The 17,174-nt window shown below is 33.0% G+C and overlaps 1 protein-coding gene across 1 annotated transcript in view; it reads left to right on the plus strand.

Annotated features, from left to right (window-relative positions):
- Positions 1-17,174, plus strand: part of LOC123658996 (chondroitin sulfate synthase 1) — a 76,271-nt gene that overhangs the window by 32,807 nt on the left and 26,290 nt on the right. The gene's annotated exons all lie outside the window — the stretch shown is intronic.

The raw sequence follows: 17,174 nt of genomic DNA on the forward strand, positions 1-17,174 counted from the left end.
CTTATTGAAAGTCGGTTAAAAAAGACATTTTACTATTAAAGATTGGAAGAGCAACGCAGCATTAAATTTTCATGGTATTTTCTTCGAATGGCTGATAATATTTAATTAACAAACCATATTTAAGATAGACTTACGTCCAAATTTATAATGGCTGAGTTCAAAAGGACTCAGTTCTGAGCCTTCTTTAAAAGCTGGTGGTAGCTTCACACGTAATTGATATGACATTTGTTTGTTAGGTCAGTCACTTTCAAACGTTACTTAATCCTTCTTCAGTAATGTATATTATCTTTTTTGAGTTTAAATTTATCGTGAGTGATGATAACAAACGCATTTAGGTTCGTTCGGTTCAACGGTTTTGGATTTTATCATCATTATCATTACAGCCTATACAGTCCACTGCTGGACATAGGCCTCCACAAGTTTACGCCAAAAATAACGTGAACTCATGTGTTTTGCCCATAGTCACCACGCTGGGTAGGCGGGTTGGTGACCGCAGTACTGGTTTTGTCGCACCGAAGACGCTGCTGCCCGTCTTCGGCCTGTGTATTTCAAAGCCAGCAGTTGGATGGTTATCCCGCCATCGGTCGGCTTCTTAAGTTCCAAGGTGGTTGTGGAACCTTGTTATCCCTTAGTCGCCTCTTACGACACCCACGGGAAGAGAGGATTTTATGCAAGTTACGAATACACTAGTATCAGGAAGTAGAGTGACGACAATATGAATCTTCTTGTCCTTAATTAATAAAGTATAAGTTTTATATTCATATTTTCGAATAGAAATATCTTATAAGCAAAATTCGATGGTAAGAAACAAAAATATATCAAACATCTCAGTTCGATCTCATAGTAAACATGAAACAATAGGCGTATCTGGCTGGAGTGTGATTAAATTTGATCGGAACGTGACTGTTAGGGATAGTGTGAATACACTCATTGTTTCTCATTTAACGATATTTTACCGGGTCGAGATCGAATCGCGAACGAACTGAGGTCAGCGCTGTAATGTGGCTCGGGCCCAACTGCTACTCGTCAGAAGTGTGTGCGTTGCAGACGATGCAGTATGGCTAATGACATAACAGTAAATTATAAGGCTACCTAAATTTGTTTCACTAATTACTTATTATCTACTTACTTGTACTGTGTGGCTACGGCACCAACGAATATAGCCACTCCCTCTCTTGCCGTGGGTGTCGTAAGAGGCGACTAAGGGATAAGGTTCCACTACCACCTTGGAACTTAAGAAGCCGACCGATGGCGGGATAACCATCTAACCGCTGGCTTTGAAACACACAGGCCGAAGATGGGCAACAGCGTCTTAGGTGCGACAAAACCAGCGCTGCGGTCACCAACCCGCCTGCCCAGCGTGGTGACTATGGGCAACACACATGCAATAGGCTGGAATGATAGAATGATTACTTATTACGTTAAATACTTTAAATTATACAAGAGAGACGATGGACATGATGTTGTGAGTGGATAACAATTTAAAAACATCTAAGAACCTCGATATTACCGACAAAAAATCGTTCGAGAAACTTGGGAGAAATCTATGAACTTATTATATTTAAAATAATGTTCATATTATTTTGCGGAATTCTCCTGATTGATGAATATAATATCACTTTGTTGTTTTTTTAAAATGTGATGAGGTTTTTCAAAAACATTTAAAATCGACGGAAATATAAACGTTTAAGAATTATTCATAATCATAATTATTTTTTTTAAAGTCAAAAATGAATTTGAATAGTCATTTTACAAATTAAAATTACTATTTCCATAGTATTTTATTGTAATTAAAGTGACGCTACCACACAATCGGAATATACTCGTAGATTCCAGAGAAAATAATTGGCAGGAAACTTCGCAGTTAATCTTTAAAAAAACACGTACAAATACAGCACTATTTTCTTTTTGCTCAGTACATTGAACTCGAATCTGTTCTATGTACAATTTGTTCCATGACCTCTAATTTAAAAATACAAATTGATCCATATGTTAAATTAAAAACATGTATTCGTTCGCGAAATGAAGAGCCATTGAGAGCGATTGGGCTTTCGTTCTGTACACAAACTTAGCACTACTTATTAAGGCCAATATTTTGTCACTTGTAACGATCGTGTTTCATAGGTCAGTTTGTTGCTCCCACATTTCAGGAGTTAGTAATATTGAAATTTATAAGGTAAATATTTGCTGTTATGTCTCGCGACTTTGGTCGGAATCTATCCAATGGTAAATGTGAATTTTTCGGGTAAAGAGTTATTTGCGCTAATGCAGACTTTAAAGTATATTAATATGTCTATTAGTCTAGTCTATAATAGCCAAAATTTATTTATATCCGTTCAGCAGTTCAGCTGTTCTGACGTGTCTTACTAGCAAACCTCCATTCATTCAAGCTTTCGCATTTATAATTTGTGTAAGATGTTTTCTGTATTCATTTTTTTTTTTGTAACCATGTCTAGTTAGGCACTACATATTCTTTGTAAACGATTCAAAGCGCTTCTGAAGTTAATTTGAATAAAGAAATGTAAGTTTTTAATTTTTCTCAATTCCTATTGGCCAACAGAGTCGAGTTTTGTGAAAAGCCTTTTAAACATTTTTCAAGAACGATGGTCGAATCTTTTACCAATAGTGTAACAGTCAAATCACCGATTTCACTAGTCTATTAGTTTTCCATTTCAAAGTTTTAATGTATAATCTTTACTACAATAATGTTTAATATGTAAACCCAAGTCTACTATAGCATTAACAAGAAATATGAACACACAAACATATACAAGGTGATTGGTAATAGGAATGTTTTTGCACATTTCGGTGTTTTGCGTCATACAGTTTTTGCATGTAAGTGACGCACAATGTTTGCATGTGTGTAGGTTTATTTACTTTACCATAAATTCAAAAAAAAAAAATGTTGCTTAGTGTAGAGAATTCGGTACAAAATTAAGTTTAAATAGATCTGAAAATATATTTATATTTATGTAACATAAAAAAATAAGGGATAACACAGTTACACTACCATCTTGGAACTTAAAAAGCCTAACGATGGCGGGATAACCATCCAACTGCTGGCTTTGAAATACACAGGCCGAAGACGGGCAGCAGCGTCTTCTGGTGTGTCAGGTGACTATGGGCAACACACATGAGTTCGCGCCATTTTTTGACGCGAAATTGTGGAGGCCTATGTCCAGCAGTGGACTGTGATAGGCTGAAATGATGATGATGATGATAACCATAAAAAAATATATTATTACATAGTAAAAAAGGACATTATTATAGCTTCGGTTAATCAGAAACGCGTTGAAAGATACGCTACAAAGTTTAGAAGATATGAATATCAGATGCGATAATTAAGTTACTAACTCAAGATGCTACGCGGAGACATGTCGAAGCAAATATTTGATGGTTTCTATTTTAAACGAAGGCCAAATTCTTGATTTGAGTTTCTTTATATTGTAGTAATTACATGTTTAGTAACTTCAGAAGAATGATATTCAAGGTTTTTTTGCACAGTGGCCACAGTAAGTTCTGTCCCCGATTGTGCCTAATGTTTTATAAAGGTGACACAAAAATTATCCCGCAACCGCATGGAGTAGCGTGGTAGATAGAGTTTCTATCTTCCTGTACGAATAAGAGGCTCAGTAGTGGGATGTCACAGAACGAATCATTAAAAAAATGTGACAGTCTAAAGCGATGGGACTAAGTGTATATATATTAGGAATGGGTCAGCGATATAAACTAGTTCAGTGAGTGTTATTACCTATTGTCTTCCGAAACGTTTCTCAGAACAATGGAGCATTAAATCTAGGCAACAAGCTAAAAATAGTATATTAAATTAGTGTATTTTGTCATAAAAACGTAATTACTTTTATACGTTTAATACGAAAATAATTGGACCGCAAAATTTTGATGCTAGACAGCGTTGGTTCTATCTAAAACAGTTGTTACTAAATTGTTCGCTATGAAACGAGTTAAAGATTTAGGATTGAAATTTACCTAGTTTTTTTTGGTCACATCATCACAGGGGAACCCATTTACGGGTGATATCCAGGACGCCCGGGTAGGCAGTCTTAGTCCGTATGTCGGCTTCAGCCATGAAATATACCTACCTATACTATCTTGTGTTCTAAATAGCCAATGTATTTGCACTTATTTGTAGATGTATTGTACCTCTTATCTTATTTTGGTATTAATAAAAAGTAAGATGTTTGATAAAAATATATTTAGGTCAAATAACTAATTAATTACTAGGGTATACAAATGCTGTAAGCTTAGCAGAGATACCGTTGAACCACTGTAAGGAACTCGAACATGATACAATACTGTAAGGAACGATATTACGATATCGCGGAAAAAAATGTGATATAACTTTTTGACATAAATTTTCCATATTTCGGATCAGTCCTATAGATCCTACACAGTCACTAGTCGCGTTGAGATTCATAAGGATTTATTATTAAATTGCTAAGAAAACTATGATACTTCAATTTATTTTTAATTTGGTAAATAATCCTAAAAACTAAAATATTGTTACCTAAATAAAACACGTGTTGAATGTGTTATAGACAATATAACACTTTCAATTTTATGTGTTTTGTGAGGTTTTCAATTTATTATTAAATACAAAATTCGCCATATGATTGACGGTCATTACCCTTGTTTCGCGCCGTTAGCGATTGACTTAAACTGAATTACATTGACCAGTGTTATAAGTTTGCTAACCAGTTAAAGCTATACTCAAATTTAAATGAGAAATATTATAAAACCTATTATATTCAATTAAAATGTTAGAAATTTGGCTAAAATACACAGTTGGGTTGTTTGACAAAAATCCACATTGATAAAAATTACTGTAAATTGTGGTATAAATTTCACCAATGTTATACTTTCAATTAATAAGAAGTTTCGTCAATAATCTTAAATACTAATAATGATAATAGGCAAGTTAATTTTTATGTCACTTAAATTGCCCCTGCTAAAAGTTTTTTTATAAAAATATAATGCTAGGATATATCGAAACAACAGAAACTGGAGTACTGGCAGTCTTTTTAACACTTGTATCATATTTTTGTACCAAAAAGAAATCAGCCCAAACCAATACAAAGTAATAGTCAATGGTTAAATTAGTTAATTTTATTGAACTGTCTAATTTAAAAAAAATGTCTAAAAACATCTATTTACTTCAAGTCTTTATGAATGCCAAGCTCAAGCAAGTCTTCTTTCTGTCCATGAATTTACTGTATGAATTATTGAGTCTATAAAAATGTAATTACTAAAATAATGTCTAATAATTTAATATAATAAATAGGGTATTTTAGTATCGTATTTTAGTAGACGTGTACCCTCGAATTATTATTTAAATTTATACAAATATGAAGTATAGCCTAGCTTTCGCTTCGTACGACAGAGGTTGCGGGACCGACTTTTTTTGGTGCCAATGTCAATTCAAAGAAATTACGCCAACAAACTCATTATACGATCGTTTTTTGTGCGTCTACTTGTTTGGTCATACGATAAAACCTATTTCGTACGAATATTCTAATATCTACTTAAAAAGTATCCAAATAAAGTATATTTCACGTTGAACCTTTTCGTACAACTTTAATATTAAGTACTTCATTGTTAAGACTTTCCAGCTTTAACTATTAAGTTGAATTTACATTAAATACTTTTTTATTCGTTAGGTATTTGTGTAGCTTTTATTACTTTTTCTCGAACCTATTTGTATATCACCAGCAATGCGGATGTGCAGATAAAAAATGAAGTATTGAACAGTCAATTATAACGCTTTTTTATTCATTTTGAATTGTGCTAGACAAAAAGTAACCGTGTTGCTCTATGGTGCTAGATTACGAAAATATTAGTTTTCGTTACCAAAAAATATTAATTAGCTTTATTTTTAAACCACTTCAAAAAAGGAGGAGATTGGACTGTATTTTATTATTAATTTATTTATTATTATTATTATTTTTTGAATATACAACATCGACAGTATCATCAAACATATTTTTTTTAAAGTGTAGAAAATGACGAATAACAGATACGTCTTTGTAGGTGTATAGAACATTTTCAATAAAATTAAACAACAAAAATAAAACTTTTAAAAATAAATTAGAGATCAAAGATGACACTATAAAAAAATTCAATAAAATTTAAAGAAAAAAAAAAATAATAAAAATGAAACAAACAACATTAGACTATTAATCACTACTCATTGGTGGCGCGGGAAAAACAAGGAGTATTTTATGTTTTGTTCTGAAAAGTCGTTAGAATCTCTAAAAGATGGCGATGTCATGATTGTTTATAGCGTTGTACACATTTTCCTAGATTGCTTGAGGTTGTCGATGCGTAGGTACTTTTTGAGTTATATCTAATAACTAGCGACCCGCCTCTGTTTCGCATTGTTGATACTAAATATGAAATATAAAATAATTATTTGCAATGTAAGGTCAAAAAAAATGTGCTTATTTACGACATCACATTAGAAACCTCTAAAACTATCAGTATTCCTCTACTATATTATGGATGTATTATACACATAAACCTTCCTCTGGAATCACTTTATTTACTAAAGAAAACCGCATCAAAAACCGTCGCGTAGTTTTAAAGATCTTAGCATACAGACAGATAATGATTAGTATTTACTTGACTATTTTTTCGTCTACGACTTTGTATTAGGTACTCGTCGATGTAATTGAAGTTGGTATTTTTTTGTTTGCGAGTAAACACAATTATCTATTTATAATACAAGGTATATTGTGATGATACCAAATATTTGTTTTCATTGAAAGTCAACTTACATTAACAGCGGAATAAAAATAAATATTTACAAACTAATACATAACTTAGAAATTATTTTCTAAGATATTCATGTAAAAACGTGATCGTTTTAATGATCTATCCCATTATAAAATTACATAAATATGATACGATATGATAATACATTTCTTTTTGAAAAAAAAAGTTTTAAAATTTTATCAAGATTGTTGTTATCAATTAAAATAACGTACATATGTATGTACCTATTTAGATTAGATTTTAATAGATTGTGTGTATTTTTGTCGGTGTCTTTTCAAGTACAATGCTATTAGCTCGGCGATTGTGTTATCAGTTGGTTGAGATACGTTTTTTTATTAATTTGCCGATTTATTTTTTTAGAATTTATTATCAATAAATACGATGTCTTATTAATTTGAAGGAATATTTGTTTTTGTTTTTGCTCACTCAGATTTTATCTTTATCGACGGCACCACGGTTCGCTTAAGAGCTCGTTCCCACTTGTCGGGTGTCGGATCCGTATATTAAACGGAAGTTCTAGTGGCAGAGCATTATATATGACGCTATTCACACTTATCGGAAACCGATTTTGTGTCGGCTCCGACAAGAAATGTCGGGTGTTTTGCCAGCCCTCTACGCCCGGAAAAAAATCGTGTCGGATCTCGCTCGCCTATGATTAAGAACGGCGCTGTTCACATTTGTCTGATGTCGGAGCCGATAACCCTCTCCCCGCTACCCCTCATTCCGTTCGTGCGTACGTCGTACCTGCGATCGCGCACACACACATCGCGGCGCGCAAGCAGAGTTGTTGTGTTTTTATTGTACGCACGTTTGGTGATTCGTAGTAATGGAAAGAAATATCAACCCCGAACAATTGATCACACTAGTTCAGGAAAGAGGTGTCCTTTGGGACAAAACTCTAAATGATTATAAAGATAAGCAACTGAAAATAGCTGCTTGGCGGGAAGTTTGCTGCCTACTCATACCTGATTTTGACAATTTGGACGAAAAAGAAAGACAATCATGTGGTAAGTGTTTGAAGTTATTTATTTAATAATATACGTAAAATTCAAAACATAAATATTAACCATGCGCTTCTGGTTGCCAAGGCACCGAGCCTATTGTTGAAACGAAGTAGTTTGCAAATTCAGACCGTATATCATTTGCAATAGGACCACCACGTGGATTACAGTTTTGCAGTTGTACTTGTTCTTGCATCGGATTTTCTGCCGCATAATGAATATCTTCAAAGTTCAGACCGTCCTTTTCTCTTACAAAATTGTGTAATACTGTACACGCTTTTACAATTTCGATAGCCGTGTCTGGGTGGACATCCAGTGGCCGATGAAATATTCTCCATTTATTGGCTAAAATACCGAATGCGCATTCAACGTACCTTCTTGCCCGACTTAAACGATAGTTAAATATTTTTTTCATGTGGTCTAAATGAGTGCCTCCAAAAGGTCTTAACAAATTTGTTGACAGAGGGAAAGCCTCATCGCCCACGAGAACATAAGGCATATCATTTTGAAGTGTTGCATGTAGAGGCCTTGGTTTTGGTATATTTAAACTACCATCATTCAGTTTCTTCCATATAGTTGACTCCTTGAATATTGAAGAATCGCATTCTTTTCCATACGAGCCAACACTCATAAAAATAAAACGATATTCTGAATCAACAACGGCTAGTAAAACAAATGAAAAATAATCTTTGTAATTAAAATACATCGAGCCAGTATTGTTTGGTTTCACCACTCTAATGTGCTTACCATCAACTGCTCCAAGACAGTGCGGAAAGTTGGCTTTCATATCAAAACTTTTTGCAATTTCCAACCATTTACTCTCATTATCAGGAATTTTCATGAACTCGTCTCTTAATACATCCCAGATAGTGGAACTAATTTCTTGGCAGATTTTACTAATAGTTGACACACCAACTCTGTAACTATAGTGCAATTCTTTGAAGGAACAACCCGATGCGCAATATCTGTAAAATAATTAAGTAGGTAAAATAATTAACATTTCTATATGTACCTATTGTTATTGCAGGTAAATTAGTATCTACAAAGTGGTCGAATCTACGAGATGCCTGGATGCGAGCAAATAAAAATGACGTCAAAAAATCCGGAGCAGGGGCTAAGTTTTCAAAGCCATATATATATAAAGAACAGATGAGTTTTCTGCAAAAAGTGGCTGAGCCTAATCGAACTCATGATTCTGTCAAGAAGCGTCCAACAGATACATGTCCCGAGGCATCAGCGGCCAATACAACAGATATAAATTCAGAGCTGCTATTACCAAGCACTTCCAAAAAGCCCAAAACCCTCGATGACAAAATAAGCCAGTTTTTAGATAGCAGGCTACAGTCAGACAGAAGTAACGAACATCCAATGCTCTCTTTTTTCAAAGGTGTTCTACCGAGCGTTACGTCTTTTGACGATAGTGAAACTTTAGAGTTTCAATCAGGCGTGCTGTCACTGATTCAAAATATTAAAAAGCAGCGTGAAAGTCGTTTATACTCATCAAACTATGGTTGGCATTCACAGTCAAGAGATCACGTGCAACAATCTGTATATTCGTCACAAAACCAGAATGTGCACCCACCATTAAACCAGAATAATATCTTCCCTTCAAGTGGATATGGATATTCGACACGCCAACTCGTTGAACCAGCATCACCTACTTTGTCACTACATTCAAGTAATACTCAAGATTCGGACTTAGATTTTAGTAATATTTAACTCCACTAATTTGTTTTCGTAATTAAAAAAAATTAAAGTTATTTCTTTCAATAAATATATGTGAACTAAAAGTGACTGTTTTATCTCTTCCTTTATACAAATTAATATGTATAATTATATTACCTTAAAAATATCGCCAACCTTTCTTCAGTACAAATGCAGTCTCTAAATCTCGTATTTTGGTAGTTTATGCTCACTGATATTTGAGCCAATAGATGGTTGAATGTAGTTATCGACATTCTAAAATAATTGAAAAACTTAATTTCATCACTCCTCAATTCTGTTATTAAATTCTGAAATGTTCCCAAACTAAATCTTTCTCTCAGGATTGGGTGCACCCAATATTTTCTTTCCTTGGCTGTCTTTCTTCGTTTTCTTCTCAAATAATAATACATCACAACAAGAGCTTCGTCGACGTCCATCGTGCACGCCTCGCGTAGAGTGCTTAAAATTGGCACTAGCTTCGACCGTGGCCGACAACCGATTATTAATCGTGTGTGTGAACAAAGGCGCCGACATCCGATTAATATACGGATCCGATAGCCGACAGGTGGGAACGAGCTCTAAACCGAAAATAAAATCATCATATCAAATATTTCGATCTAGCGGGTACATCGTTTCATAGCTTAATTGGCTAGAGCACCGACACGGTCGGTCGCGGGTTCGAACCCGCTGGAACGGTCAATTTTTGATATGATATTCAAAAATGTTTAGAACGTATTTCTTTGAAAATATAGTTTACTTCAAATGAAACTAGCTCTAAATTAGAGAAGTAAAATTATAAAAAGAAATTATGCATTTCTTTTGTGGTTGGTGTTAGTTCTGTCTCGTCTTTCATTTGATTATTACATCGTTTTTCAATCAAATGTTGCCAGTATTTGTGATTATGTCGTAAATAAACAAAATAATTGATCGATAGATTCAGTCTGTAACATCCCACTGCTGGGCATAGGCGACTTTCTCCATGTAGGAGAACAGACGGATCTTAATCTACCACGTTGCTCCACTGAGAGTCGGATTAGTATGTCCCTACTATGAGTAACGATCGCTATATTGTCTGTGATAATAACCGACATTGACTGCTTAAAATGCTCTCCAAGGCACGAAGAAGAGTCTTACTATGATAGACACTAAGACCGAAAAGAAATACTTGTACAAATACACATATAATCCCAACAACAGAGACAATCGCAAATTATATAGGTTGAAGTTTACCGATACGGTTTACGTAATTAAAAATATATCATTACATAGTATAAAACAAAGTCGCTTCCCGCTGTCTGTATGCTTAAATTTTGATGCGGTTTTAGAGCGATTCCAGATGAAGGTTTAAGTGTACATGCATAATATAGTAGAGGAACACTGTTAGTTTTAGAGGTTTCTAATGTGATGTCGTAAATAAACATATTTTGTGCGCTTACATTTCAAATATTTATTTTATATTTTATATTTAGTAACACTGCAATCATGCGAAACAAGGGCGGATTGCTAGTATTTTTAATAAAAAAAAAAATTGGTCCAGTGACTTTACGGATAGCGATAAAAATACGATAACTCTGAATTTGGGTCACAGCGCCGCAGAAAAGTGACAAAGATAATTGTCACGTAAACATCCAAGGTCTTGTGACTTCATTATGTAAATATACTTTTACGGATACGAGATTTATACCGTGTACGTACTATTTACCGTTGGTAAATAATGGATAATATGTTCGAGTAATCAGAATGTCGTTGATGTCAAACTTGTTATGTTGCTAATCTGTCTGTACATACAGATTTGCACATAGTTGCTAAGGGCAAAAATTGACAGGGCGATAAGGCGCGTCGCGTTTAGTTAGCGTGAGTAGAAATCTCTACTACAATAGCCGTATATTTTCTGAAATAAAAGTACCTTTGTGCTGCTTTAGACTATAATCTATTTATGTGTGCATTTGTAAATGTGAACGGTTGGATTTACGCACATAAGGATAAGAAAGATCGCAAAATCAAAATCAAAATCAAAAATCAAAAACAACTTTATTCAAATAGGCTTCAAAATAACTATTGAATCGTCATTTTACAAATTAAAATTTTCAGGTGATTGTTATTTTTTACACACAATCATAGTTACTATTTATTGTTAAAATGGGGTCATTTAACATAACTAGTGGTCGCAAAGTGGTCGAAATATTAATAATTACCATTATTAATATTTCGACCATAATTAATTTAAATAATTATACTCGTAAGTTTGAACAGTGAACAAAAGAGTATATATGCGTGTGTGTTTCGTTTTAACTACATGGTTAGTGTGTGTAAAGTTTTCATTTTAATTTTAATATCAGGGTTCGCGCAATTTTAGTAAAAAGGGGTACAAAATTATTGTTTTACGTATTTAATATACAGATTGTGTGTAACATTTGTCGGATGATATGAAACACTTTTTGAACATCGCCTAAAATAGTTGCTTCGTACTTAATTTCTTTTCAGTAACATATAACATAATTGTGTTTGCTCGCAAACGAAAAAAAAACCGACTTCAATTACATCGACAAGTAATACAACGTAGATCGACGAAAAAATAGTCATGCAACTACGCGTTATCAAAGATTACTCAAAAAGTAATTATCAGATCTCGATAAAATTTATATGTGACCACATGATAAACATCAGCTTTCGATTAAATTAAAAATTATCATCAGATCCTGGTTTCCTTATCACGGTACCAAACTAGGGATATCCCCTTTCCAACAAAAAAAGAATTATCAAAATCGGTACATCCAGTAGAAAGTTATGCGGTATAATACAACGTAGGTCGACGAAAAAAGCGTCAAGTAAAAACGCATTATTAGATATAACTCGAAAAGTAGTTGTTAGATCTCAAATAAATTTAAATGGGACCAATTGGCACACACCACCTTTCGATTCAAACAAAATTTGTCGAAATCGGTCTACCCGGTCAAAAGTTCTGATGTAACATACTTAAAAAAAATACAGTCGAATTGAGAACCTCCTCCTTTTTTGGAAGTCGGTTAAAAATAGACGAATTTATGTCATTTAGAACATCATCACTTTTCTATAATTATACTAATTGCAAGGCTCGTATACAAAACTATAAAAATATGAAATATAAACAATAGTAACTACAATGTTTATTATTTAATCCCGTAGGAAGCGGGCCACTCGCTGTCCGTTAGAAATAAAGAATACCCGTAATTATTCTATTAAACAGAACTCAAGCTACTCCCCAGACGTCACGTTAGTTTCATTTCCAGGATGATTTACAGTCACGCACACTTTGTAATAGAATATTTTACCTAAAATTAACCTCAATAGGCCCTAAGACAAGGTCGCGACGGAAGTAACATCGCTTAAGATTGGCGTTTCCTAATGTACGTTAGTTCGTCTTACTTCGCGTTACCGGTGGGGCCTTGTTCAAGTGGGTGCTTCCTCTATGCGCTATGATTGATGACACTTCTGTTTGTATGATCTGTGTTTTGGGTTAATAGCACGCTGTGAGGAAGATTGAGATAAGAAGGATCATCTCATGTCTTATATCTCATCAAATTAATTAATAAATTTGACGGAAATTGGAAGTGGTGGTATGAAAATAGCGATAATGTTGCTAGAGAAATTAATTTTGAAAATTGTAGGTGTTACCTACGTAGAAAAAAGATGGCGAAAAAGATCTCTTTAAAATTTAAATATTAATTAAGAAAAAAAAATTGCAAAGCTTAATACTTATAGCTGAAAATAAAATCATAGGACGAAGCCTTTATCCAAAATTGGGACTTTTACAGATATAACAAACAGTACAGTATATATAACAGATAATAATAATATTTAATTAATTAAAACTTGAGGAGGCCTATGTCCAGCAGTGGACTGCAATAGTCTAAACTGACTGACTGACTGGTGTACAATAATGAGTTTTCATTATTATTATATGATTTAATATCTTCTACTGGTAGCAAGAGGGCTGGTGCGTTTTTTAAACATAAAATAGGTATTGCGATTGAACGGAGAAATGCTGCCAGCATTCTTAGCACTATTCTCCGCTGATACTACTAAGACTTTCTTAGTTTATAATTTTAGATGCGTCTAATACGGTAAAATTTTAAAATAGAATAATATGACCTTTAATTAATTAATTTTTATTGAATTAAATTGAATTGATTGAATGAAATATGAGTCAATACAGTTATAAAATTACAAAATAAGTTAAGTTTTTACATATTTAAATTTAAATTATAGTCTGTACAGCTTTTTCTGGTAAACACGACATTGTTTGGAATGTTTTTATAATGTCGATCGTATTGGATTATTTTTTGATTAAATTTAGATAACTTATCGTTTTTATGTTATCGGTTTGATCAACCTTTGTTTTACGTAAACAGTTCCTATTGATATGTAAAATATATTTATATATTATATAAATATTACTGGCTCCCTCAATGTTATATGGAAAATAATCTTGTTAGTTGTCAATGTTTATTATTAGCTGTAAATACTTTATTGGTAAATTGTTTTCTAATGTTTATGCGAATTTTGCTTATTTTTTTTTGTTTCATATCAGCCCGACTGGGGTAGTACCTCGACCTTACAGAAGATCACAGCAAAATAATACTGTTTTCAAGCAGTATTGTGTTCCTGTTGGTGAGTAAGGTGACCAGAGCTCCTGGGGGGATTGGGGATTGGGTCGGCAACGCGCTTGCGATGCTTCTGGTGTTGCAGGTGTCTATAAGCTACGGTAATCGCTTACCATCAGGTGAGCCGTACGCTTGTTTGCCGACATAGTGACATAAAAAAAAAATATCTATTTTTTTATTTTTTTTTATTTGTATTTTTTGATTCACACCAACCTTGTCCTGACCATAGTTAACACAAATAATAATTTTCAAATTTGATGCAGTCTTACATTACGATTTTTTACATTTCGATTTTTTTTATATAGATAATATATACATAGATAGATATAAGTAAATCGGTTGTAATTAAACAACGAAGCTTTAAGTTTAGCCATTATTTAGATAACTAACTGTGCCACGCGGTTTTATATGCATAAGAAAAAAATTGCCTATAGCCTTCATTCGTTTAAACAAACGAACGTCTCAGCTTTATAATATTAGTGTAGATAATGGCTTAGATTGTTTTATAGCCACATGTATGCTGAGTCTAAGTAATGGGTCACATAGCAATTACCCTATAAAAAACCTATGCTGACACATAATAATTATTTACAATTATGTATACAAAGCTAGTTTCACATAATCGACGTTAATTTATGCGTGTATGAATTTTATCCTTTTAAATTATTGTTCTGTAAACTGTTTGTTTTTGTATTAATCTTTGTTAGACATTTCTGATATACGTATAATTTTTAACCGACTTCCAAAAAAAGGAGGAGGTTCTCAATTCGATTGTATATTTTAATGTAGAACTTTTGACTGGGTAAATCGATTTCGATGATTTTCTTTGATCGTAAGGTGGTGCAATGTCATGCGGTCCCATTTAAATGTAACTGAGATTTGACAAGTACTTTTCGAGCTATATCTAATAATGCGTGTTTACTTGACTATTATATCGTCGACTTACGTTGAATTTATACCATATAGGTAACTTTTCACTGGGTGTAACATCTATTTTGATGATTCTCATTGTAACCAAAACTTGATACTTGTCTTGCAGTAATATTTAAATTTGATCGAGATCTGATGACTACTTTTTAAGTAATCTTTGATAACGAGTATTTACTTGACTGTTTTTTCGTCTACCTACGTTGTATTACTTGTCGATGTAATTGAAGTCGGTTTTTTTCCGTCGCAAACACAATTATAATATATTTGATTATAAGTTATGGTAACAACCTTTTTCATAAAGGTCGTCAATGCATCAGCAACTCCTTTTTACAGATGTCTAGCGGTAGTAAACACTTATCAACAGGTGGAACAGTCTGTGCTTGTGTCCGCCCCATTTTTCATATAAAAATAAGCCTCCTTGTACACATTAGTATATTATATAAACATATTTAACATTTTCGATTTCTGTCTGAATCTGTTTGTAATATTTGTATTTATTTATATATGTACTAGCTGACCCGGCGAACTTCGTATCGCCTAACAGTCGATTCTTTAATTTTATTATTTTTTTTTTCTAGTATTTTTCTCTCCGTAAGAACCATCCTCGTACTTCAAGGAATATTTTAAAAAAAGAATTAGCGAAATCGGTCCAACCATTCTCGAGTTTTGCGCTTAGCAACACATTCAGCGACTCATTTTTATATTATAGATTATTTATTTGTATATTTATCGCCAAAAAAAAAATTATTATGACAGTCGGCTGCTACCTATAACACAAGCATTAAGTTGCTTACGTAGTAACAGACGACCGTGTCTGTATGTTATAAGATTTATATGTTGTTTTAGATATAACACGCAACCAGCTTCAGTATGTTATATTTTTACAAATGATAAATAAATTACATGCATTTATTCCGTCTCAGAGATCTTTTTTATGTTTCTGTGTATAATTATCTTTAAATATGGATTAGCATCAAGCAGCGAGACATTAAAAATGATAAACTATTTCCGTTAGTAACTGAGGCTAGTATTAAATTCTCGTCTATCTCTCGAGATAATCTCGGAGTCCTGACGAGCTGCACAGATGCGAGTTAATTTAAACCAGCTTATCTTTGCTACTGTTGGTTTTGATATCTAGATGTGTGTCTGAACGTGTGAAACATGTTTTGAATTAGTGTAGCTATCTTAGTAAAATGCATATTAGTTAAGATTAGGATACATAATATATAGTCAAATTAGCTGTTACTAACCCTCTTATTCCCCCCCTTTATGAAAAATAGATGTTCGCCGATTTTAAGACCAACCCGATATGCAAAAAAAATTTCATAAAAATCTGTCCAGCTGTTTCGGAGGAGTATTGTAACTAACATTGTGACACGAGAATTTTATAGATAAGATATTTATTTGCGCAAGTCATTACTATTAGGATAATGTTTTGAAGGATAATTATATGTTTTTTCATTTGTATTTTTAGCGTTATAAATACAGTGTAAAATTATTGTATTGAATATCATGGATATCGTAATTATTTTTGTTAGGATCATTAACATTTTTAAGTATTATTGTTTCAATTTTAATTATTTTTATTTTCATATAGTTACGATTGTAACATCACACCCCAAGTATTATTTTTAATAAATATTCAATGTACAGTTTTGACTTTCCTACCATTTTATTATCTATGATGATGATGATAAGTAATAAAAAATCTAATGGAATCTATATCTATACAACTAAATAAAATTTAAGTGTCTGCTTGTAATATTAAAATAACCGCTTATTACTAAATGCATATGGATGTGTACATGGTACATATACCAAAATAACTTTTTTTTTTTACAATTTTTGGCTGTCTATCTGTCTGTTTGTTCCGGTTAATCTCTGAAACGGCTGGACTGATTTTCACTGGCTGATGTAGCAAGGAGTAACTTAAGCTACTTTTATTTTAGAAATTCATTTATAACTCTGCGAACTGAACAATAACTTTGTTGTTAAATTCCACGCGGACGAAGTCAGCGGGCACAGCTAGTTAAAAATAAAACATTTGACCAGTGGGAACTTTGACTTTATCGAAACGGTTTACTTTCGTTAAAGAATCTAATGTTAG

The sequence above is a fragment of the Melitaea cinxia genome, chromosome 13, assembly GCF_905220565.1.
Source record: "Melitaea cinxia chromosome 13, ilMelCinx1.1, whole genome shotgun sequence".
Taxonomy (NCBI): Eukaryota; Metazoa; Arthropoda; class Insecta; order Lepidoptera; family Nymphalidae; genus Melitaea; species Melitaea cinxia.